Source organism: Cryptomeria japonica, chromosome 11 (assembly GCF_030272615.1).
Source record: "Cryptomeria japonica chromosome 11, Sugi_1.0, whole genome shotgun sequence".
Classification (NCBI taxonomy): domain Eukaryota; kingdom Viridiplantae; phylum Streptophyta; class Pinopsida; order Cupressales; family Cupressaceae; genus Cryptomeria; species Cryptomeria japonica.
Window position 1 is genome coordinate 567,105,726 of NC_081415.1, and position 9,449 is coordinate 567,115,174.

General features: G+C 36.2%; 1 pseudogene; it reads left to right on the forward strand.

Annotated features, from left to right (window-relative positions):
* Nucleotides 1-7,304: 7,304 nt before the first annotated feature.
* Nucleotides 7,305-7,813, forward strand: LOC131027763 (caffeic acid 3-O-methyltransferase-like; annotated as a pseudogene).
* Nucleotides 7,814-9,449: the final 1,636 nt, after the last annotated feature.

Genomic DNA, 9,449 nt, shown 5'->3' on the forward strand with positions numbered 1-9,449 from the left:
CAATTAATTAAGTGATTCAAATCAATCCAATGAATTAATTAAATCAATTCAATTAAGTGATTCAAATACCTCCAATGATTTAATCAAATGAAATCAAATTATTTATTCAAATCAATTCAAATTAATTAATTAATTCAATTCAACTAAGTGATTCAAATCAATATAAGACAACATGCAACAAATTAACTCAAATTATGCAAATTTTAATTTCAAAGCATTTGCAACAGATAAACTCAAATGTACATGTGTATATATGTAGCAAAAAATAACTCAAATGTACATGTCTGTACATATGTATAGAAATCAAAAAAAGAGTTGGAATGTACATACGTACATATATATGACGATCTAAAAAAATAGTATATACATATTATCTATATATATACATGTATGTATACATATATATGCATATATATACATGTATGTATATATATATGCATATATAGACATGTATCATGGTCAAAAAAATACATGAGTTCACTTGTTCTAATAAATTAAGTGAGCTCATATAAAACTCTTCCTCTTTCTTGCTATGTTGTTTTTCAATGAAAACACTGATTTTGCTGGGGGCAACCTACCATTAGATGGCATTCCTAGGCAAAATCTCTGATAAGCGCCTACAATTGGTTCTTTCCTCAAACCACCCTTTGGTTCTGCACTGTGTTAAAATAATTTTGGGGACGGAATTCCTTAATGCATACCACAGATACAAAGCCAATGCAGACAACCCAGCTTTCTTCCTAGCTATGGTGCTCTATATGAGTATTAGAAAATAAAAGGTGAACCTTCTCACCCAAACTGTGGTCGAGAACCACTTTCTTGGGGAAATTGACGTAGTTTTGGATAATGTCGATGATAATCTCAGATTGCCCTTCCCCCAAAATTATTATCTGAGTTTGGGTAAAGGTGTGGACGTGCGGAAAAAGGTGATTGTAAACTCTCTTGACTTTAATGCCTTGGAGGACTCCTGGCCTCTTATTAACAAAATTATTGAGTTCATTTGCAAGATTGCCAGTATACTACTAGAATTCACGGCTTCTAGGATAATTATCTTTATCCAGGAGGAAGGGTTTTTGGGTAGAGAAGACATTGCCATTATGGCCAATGGTTACATAGTTCAAGGAAACTCTTGGGGTCTTGGTTGCAGCAAAGAGTGGATTCCAAATGATTTTCGCCACCCTTGGGAAAAAGTGGAAGCATTGTCTCATACTGCTTGTAGGAATGACTGCCTGGTAATTTTGGATGCAGTTGTTGCTCCTGCTCCCGGTGATGAGGACCCAGGCTCAAGCAATGAAGAATCCTGAATGCATTGACCTCCTCGGTCCGTGATATGATCCTCTTTAGTCTTCCATATCCCATATTATTGCATTGTTTAGATAATTGTAGGCTTTTGGTTTCAATCGATATTTTGTTATCCTTCGATTGTCTGTCTTTTCTAGCTTGTTAGGATCTTTGCCAGCTTGGCTGGCCTTTTAGTTCACTGTTGGAGTAGTGGTATGGGGTTTTCTTCCTTGTTCTTTCCCTCTATGGCTCTTTCTGAACCAGGTATATATTTCTCAATTTTGATTAATACAAGGGTGCTGCCCCTCTCCAGCTATTAATCTATTAAAAAAAAATATACATGGATCCTCTCTATCTTTTACTATCTCTAATATCCTTTCATGATCTTTGATAGGCAATAACTACTTTTGGGAGATACAAACTCTTTTTTGTAAAGTTTCAAAATGTAATCTTGTTGCTATAACTAAAAGACAATAATGCAAAACTTTTTGGCTGGGCATGTATTCAGTAAATGTAATAGTCAACACCTTACATCTTCCACTAATTCTGACAATTTACATTTTTGTTTTGTGCATCATTGTAGGTAATAGTCAACACCTTCTACATTATTAGGATCTACAAGTACAACAAAAATATCACCCATATATGGAAAAATACAAACAATTAAATTATAAAGTGTATGGTAGAGTGTAAAAAGAATTCATATTGAATTAAAATTTAAATGAAGTACACAAAAAACCGTAAATATATTTAAATAAAATACAAGTGTACCTCACACAGATAAATCAAAAACATGTTCATAATCAGCTGAATATATAGGATCATGAATATCTACAATGTCACTATCTTCAAAACGAGACACTATGACAAATTGTTTCATCTTCCATTCTGAAGCAAATCCATCTCTAATGTTCTGACATTGTTGAATATTTGCATTGTTTTCAATGCAATCAACACAAAACATGATTTTTATCTAACCTCAATCACAAGAGGTTTCCTATGTCTTGTAGTCATCACTTGATGCAAACTTCTAATGCCATTAATTGTTTGGCAATTATGATCGATCAAAATCTTTAACTTCCCCAAAATAGTGTTTTTGAACGTTGTGTCACGTGCACCAAAAGGAATTTTGCTCCATTCTACTATCTCACTTGAATTTCGTATGTTGTTACCTCCAAGTTTATATTGGTAAAGTGCACGCTGCACACAAGATCTTTCTCCATCATGCTCCCCTTTTCCACGTCCACTCTAGAAAAAGTTCTACAAAAAATTTTGACCACATTTAACATGTTGTTATTGTTAGACAACTCAGATAAGCGAGGACAACTAAGAGGGGGGGTGAATCAGTTGTCAACAGATTATAGAACTTTAAGCATTAAAACCTTATTACTAGAATTCATAAACCAAATATTAAAACAATAGATATAATAGTTAAGCATAAATATAACCACAAATAATTTACCAACCATCCATAAAAGATAACACCGAGAATGTCATCTGACGGTGCCCATGACCGCTCATCTGGTAAGAGAATGTCATCGGGCATACAACATCCTTGTCGGATGTTTCCTTGGTGGACATCGGCATTCTGACGATAGTCGGGACTCTTCCGATGGCAGCCATGACCGCTCATCCTGCGAGAGAATGTCGGCAGGCATACAACATCCTCGTAAGATGTTTCTTGGGTGGATGTCAGAATTCTGACACCCATCCAACGAGAGAATGCCATATGAAATACAACATCCTCATTGGGTATATCCTTGACTAGCATCCGAATTCTTATAGCACCCAGGACTCTTCCAATGGCGGCCATGACCACTCATCTGGTGAGAGAATTCCATCGGGAATACAACATCCTCATCAGATTTTTCCTGGGTGCACATCATAATTCTGACACCTGTCCGATGAGAGAATACCATAGGACATACAATATCCTTGTTGGATGTTTCTTTGACTATTGTCAAAATTCCCACGACACCCAGGACTCTTCTGACGACGACCATGACCACTCATCCAGTGAGAGAATGTCATCAGTCATACAACATCCTCATTGAATGTTTCTTGGGTGGACATCAAAATTATGACAACACTCGGGACTCTTTCAGTGGAGACCATGACCTCTCATCCGAGGAGAGAATGTCATCGGGCATACAGCATCCCCGTTGGATGTTTCCTGGGTGGACATTGGAATTTTGACACATGTCCGAAGAGAGAATGTCATAGGACATACAACATCCTCATTAGATGTTTCATTGAATGGCATCAAATTTTGAAAATGATAACCTCTTTTTGTGTAGAAAAGATCAAGGAAGCAATTTAAGTGAAAATGCTCCTGGAATCCTTTGGGAAGGCCTCAGGACAAATTATGAGTAAAGAAAAATAAAAAATAAAATTCGTCTCCACCCCTGCCCCCTTAGAGGTTAAGATCCAAATAATTTAGAATTGTAAAAGAGGCATTCTTCCCTGTATTCACTTGGACATCCCAATTGACAGAGGATTGAGGAACTCAAAAATTTGGGAACCTCTGAAGTTAAATCTGCATCAGAATATTACCTCCTAGAAAGGGAAATGGTGCTCATGGGCTGGTAGGATGGTAATGCTCCAAGCAATTATTTCTTCTCTACCCATCTACCTTTTATCCTTTTTATCCCTCACTGCTAGTCGAAATTCCTTCATCATTGAAAATATGAGAAACTTCTTCTAGGAAAACACTGAAGAAAAACATAAAATTGCTCTAATTGCATGGGGGTCTAGGAATAAAAAATCTTCACTTGCAGAACAAAGCCTTAGGAGCTAAACTAGTTTGGAAGTTCATTAAAGACCCTAAAGTAATATGGGTAATTATAATGGCAAAACAACACATTATAGATGGGGTTCCTCTAAATCTTCTAAGATCGAATTCTAATCCAGAGGGATTTAGGACCTCGAGTTTCATTGTCACATGCAAAAAAATAATTCCAAACTCTTTGTCTTGGGATATCCATGATGGATCTTTTGCCCTTTTCTGGGAAGACTCATGGGGAGGATATCCAAGCATTGACAAAGACTCATGGGGAGGATATCCAAGCATTGACAACTCTCTCAATATTCCAATAGCTAAGCATTGGGGATCTCTAGTTAGTGATTATTTGGTTTTGGACAGGGCTACTAGAATGCAAGGATGGAGCTGGAAGCAATTGGAGGGATTGCCTATTTCTACTATTGAAATCAACCAGCTATCAGAGCTCATTAGAGCAAGAAATATTAATCCTGGAAGAGCGAAAGATTCTCTTATATGGGCTTGTTCAAAAATAAGACAATATAATGCTATAGATGGCTATAGGGTTCTAGCAAACTTTGGGAATCAATAGGAATAAGATATTCTACTAAAATTATTTTAGAGCAGCAATCTTATCCCTAAAGAGGGAATCTTTCCATGCTTGGCTTTCAAAAAGACGATCCTCACAGCAGAAAGACTCACTAAAATGGACTATGAAGGGCCCTCAAGATGCATTTTGTGCAAAGCTCAAGGAGAAATAGTAGACAATCTTCTTTTAAACTGCCCATTTGCCTCAAAATGTTGGTGATGGTTTTCTAGAAAAATTGGGTTTAAAATACCCCTCCCTAATGATATAGTCACTCTTTTTCAATGTTGGGCACTTCCTTCTAAGGAAAGCACTTTAAGTCATATTTTGGAAATCTCTCCTTCTTGCCTTGTTTGGGAAATTTGGAAAGAAAGGAATTGAAGTCTTTTTAATGACAAAGCAAGAATATTTGAATTAGTTTTATCCTCAATTGAAACATCAATTGTCAAGGCGGTAAATTCCAAAGTAGGCTTCTCAATAGATTCTAATGAAAAAAATTATGCTCGAGATGAGAGTATAAGAAAAAAATGGCAATGGATCAAGATTCCTCCTTCCTTTGGGAGAAACCCTCGTGCAAGAAAGGATGATGTATGGTCTCCCCCTAAATAGGGTGGGTTCAAGATAAAATTGATGGAGCCTCCAAAGTAAACCCAGGTGCTTCAGGTATAGGATATGTGGTTAGAGATCATATAGGAACAGTAATTGGAAAGATGGCCATGCCACTGCCACTAGATACTAACAATATAACAAAATACAAAGCTTTGCTCCTAGGCTTACTTGATTGCCACAAACATGGGATGAGAAACCTAATAGTATAGGGAGACTCAGAGATAGCAATCAATGCAATTAAAACAAGAAGAACCCTAAACTGGCAGCTACAGACAATTTGGGACAGCATAACTGATATTTTGATCAAATTAGAGCAATATGAGGCTAAACATGTCTACAAAGAGGCTAACACAAAAGAAAAATCTCTCTCAAAAAACTGCAGCAGAAGGCCTTTCTTTAAATTGGTGGGAGAAGAACATCATTAATCATGGTTAAAGCTACAGATAGTATATCAACATTTCTCAGTAGTGGATTCTTATTTTCATACGTCAGACATAAAAAAATTCTGCTAGCTTGGTCTAAACAACTATCTTTTCAAATACAAACTTTTCTGCTAGCTTATCAAAAGTGAAATTGTCACATCAACTATGATGTCATCTTATTTTGGCCTTTCTAAAAGTGATTTTTCCTACTTTCATCTCGAAAAGATAGCCTATGGTCCGCCGTCATTGCAAGTATGATACATGCGCTCTCCGTTGGAAAGTGCACAATATTTTAATCTCAAGATTTGGCATGATCCTAGACAAATATCCCTTGCCACCTTTGCAGGTGAATTCATTGCAAGGCATTTTGTATTAAATGCATATTTAAGACAACGTTTATTAGCTTTTATTTGGCTTCCTTCGCAAGACTATCAACTCAATTCTCTCTACAACCATCTTCACAGAATCTAAAGCTACTACAGGCTTCTAAGTGATGTCTATGGAGGAGTCATTCCACTTTATAATGAGTGTCTTACCAACACCAATCTCATGCTTTGGAGCAGATAACCCCATCTCTTTCTCTACCTCAACCCACCAAGTTTCATTCAGACAAATCATAGACCTGAGATTGAAGAGGCTCCTCTTAGTTCTTGAGCCAATAGTCATCCTAACCGTTAAGCTCATTCTTGGTAGTGGGCATATCAGCAAAGATGAATACCCTTGAGATAATACGAACATTTTGTACCAATTTTTCACCTCCTTGATGGACGTCAAGCTTGATAAACAAGAATTCTAGAACGTCACCAAATGACTCTTCCTAGGTGACCTCCTGCTTGAATTTCAAGAAGTCCTAAACAAAGTGCGACATGATTCTGGTGCTCCGTGTCCTAGTGAGAGAATCCTCTTCAATGTCCCGGGAGAGTTGATTAAATTCCGTCCTTTTTTGCTAGACCTGACGGGAAAGGACTTACAAAAGCATAAATCCTTTGTTGCCATGGCCCTCAGGTTTTTAAAATGGAGGTTTCTGGGGGACAATCTGGAGGACATGGGCAGGGAAGAATAATTCCTATACTTTGCTAGACTCAATGGTGTTCTTCCTCCCAAAATAGGAGTAGAGGGTCCCCAAGCGGAGCAGAGTAGGTGAGGTGGTGACCTAGGTACTAGTCATTCTTCTGGTTGAGGAAGGGGTCATCCTCCATGAAAGGGTCTCGGAAGAGGTCGCTCCCCAATGTCTCTGCGAATGCCTCAAAAAGAGGATTAAACAAATAGGTTTTCAATTGGTATGTTATTTTTTTAGGCCGCTACAGAGCACATAGTTGGGTCTTTTTTATTTCTTTGTTAATTTTAAACTTACAAAGAAACTTTAACGTAGCATTAGACTTATAAATTCTATAAAAACCTTTAATAGATTTTATGAAAAGGATAAATGAATTGTAATCAACACTCAAATCCCACTCCGAGTTCAGAGAATTTTAGGGTTTTGGATGTCGTTTTCTCTTTCTGTGTATACTCATGGACATAGCTTTATTTTCACAATGTTTAGGCCCTACTAGGCCATTTTATAAATCTTTGGTTTCTTGATGTATGTTCTCTTTAAAATAAATATATTATTATGGATTTGCCTTTTATTGACCAATAACAAACAAACCCAGATGCAACAATTACTCTAGATAAGATTCTCAGAGTTGTAGCAAGTCATTCCCTCCTCAATTGTTCTATAATAAATAAGAATAGAAAGCCTGAGAGGATCTATGGTCTGAATCCTCTCTGCAAATACCATGTGCAGAACAAGGATGGCCTGTCCTTGGCACCACTGACCTTGATGAACTAGGACAAGGTGTTCATAGACACTTGGCATTATCTTAAGGATGTTGTTGTTGAAGAGACCCAGCCTTTCACCAAGTCACATGGGGTGAATGCATTTGAGTACCCTGCCAAAGACCAAAGATTCAATAGGGTTTTTAATAGGGCTATGGATGATAACTCTACACTTATGATGGGGAGGACTCTGAAGATATATGAGAGTTTTAAGGATTTAGAGGAGCTGCTGGATGTAGGAGGTGGAGTTGGGTCTACTCTCAATCCTATAGTTTCAAAGTACCCTGTATAAGGGGAGTGAATTTTGATCAGCCTGACATTGTGGCAGCTGATCCATAGTTTCTAGGTGAGTGTTCTCCAATGGAATATTAGTTGACTACTGAATTTAGGCCCCAAACCCATGGTTTCCAGAGATCTAGGGACACCTGTAGGCAGTTAATGATTGATTAGATTAATAGTGAAAAGAGATATGACATCTTTTAAGCTAGGATTTTGGTTGGAATGTTTTTCCGTAGTAAAATCCCTTTTGTGGTGATTTTTTTTGTTTCAAGGGTTACACATATCGGGGGAGGTATGTTCGACAACATACTACCTAGTGAGGCTATTTTTATGAATGTATGAGACATATTTTCATTACCTACTAGATAGTCAACCTACTTGTTTAAATAGCTCATTAATATTTTTGCCAACTATTTATTTATTTTTATTATGTTTATTGAACTTGTTCTTTTGTGGAAAAAAGTATACTTAGCTATCCTAGTGATTGTGCTTTATAATTCTCTTTAGATGCAATTTTGCAAGAAATATTCTATGAATGATACATTTTTGGTTCATCTTTTCTTTATATTGTCTTAGATTTAGTTGTGGTATTTTTTTTATGTTTCAGATCAAATTTTATGATTTATAGTTTTATTTTTGACACTTTTTCATTCTTTTGCTTTCTGCTTCTTGATAATGGATTCTGAAATTTGAACCAAAACATAAGAAAAGCTCAGAATCAAATAGAAGACTAGAAAACCCAGATCAGCTAAGGGCAGAAACTAGCCGTAGTTCTTGCAGTGGCTATAGAGACTTCTTCCTATGCAAGGAAAACTTGCATGTTGGCATTCAACCCAGTTGGAAAAGAGCGTATAGACCTTGCAAAAGAAATAGGATTTGTAGGAGGCACACTATTTAATGGATTTTGGGTTATTGAGTTCCACTATTTATGTTGGCCATTAGGCATGAGTTGTGTGGTTATTTGCTAATGGTAGTAGGTGAAATTGCCCCACCTGATACCTAAATATTTATCTTCTTGCTTCCAAATGGTAATTAATACCAAAGTAGTTGAGCCTAATTGGAATATTGTATATTGCAATTAATTATAAGATATTATCAAAATGGAAGGGGTTGAGTTTAATTAGTGTCTATTGTATCAGGCAATATCATTATTTTCTTATAAATAGATTGTGCTAAAGTGTATTTGGTCATTTTAAGAATAGGGATCTTATTATTTATATAATTTGGTTGAATCTATAAAATTTATAAAAAAGATAAACTTTTTTTTTTTAGAAATTTCTTTTTAATTTAGAAGTAGCTTATGTAATTATAAAGATGGAAAATAAATACAGAACACTTTAAAAAAAAATTTATAATATTTTTTCTCAATAAGCATAGCTTTAATTTTTTTTAATGAACATAGAGTGTGAATCATCTCCAATTGTTTTCCTCCCATTTGAACATGAATCTTGTCACATTTGAATTGCTTTCTTCTATTCACCATCAATGTTTCTACCATCAAATACTTACATATCTCTCTCTCTCTCTCTCTCTCTCTCTCTCTCTCTCTCTCTCTCTCTCTCTCTCTCTCTCTCTCTCTGTCTCCCCCTTTTCTTATGGACACAATTAGATATCTTACCATCTCCCAATTCAAAATTTTCCTTTCTCACCACAACACTTTCCCTTTTCTACCCCAAAACCTTAATTCACCTCCAAT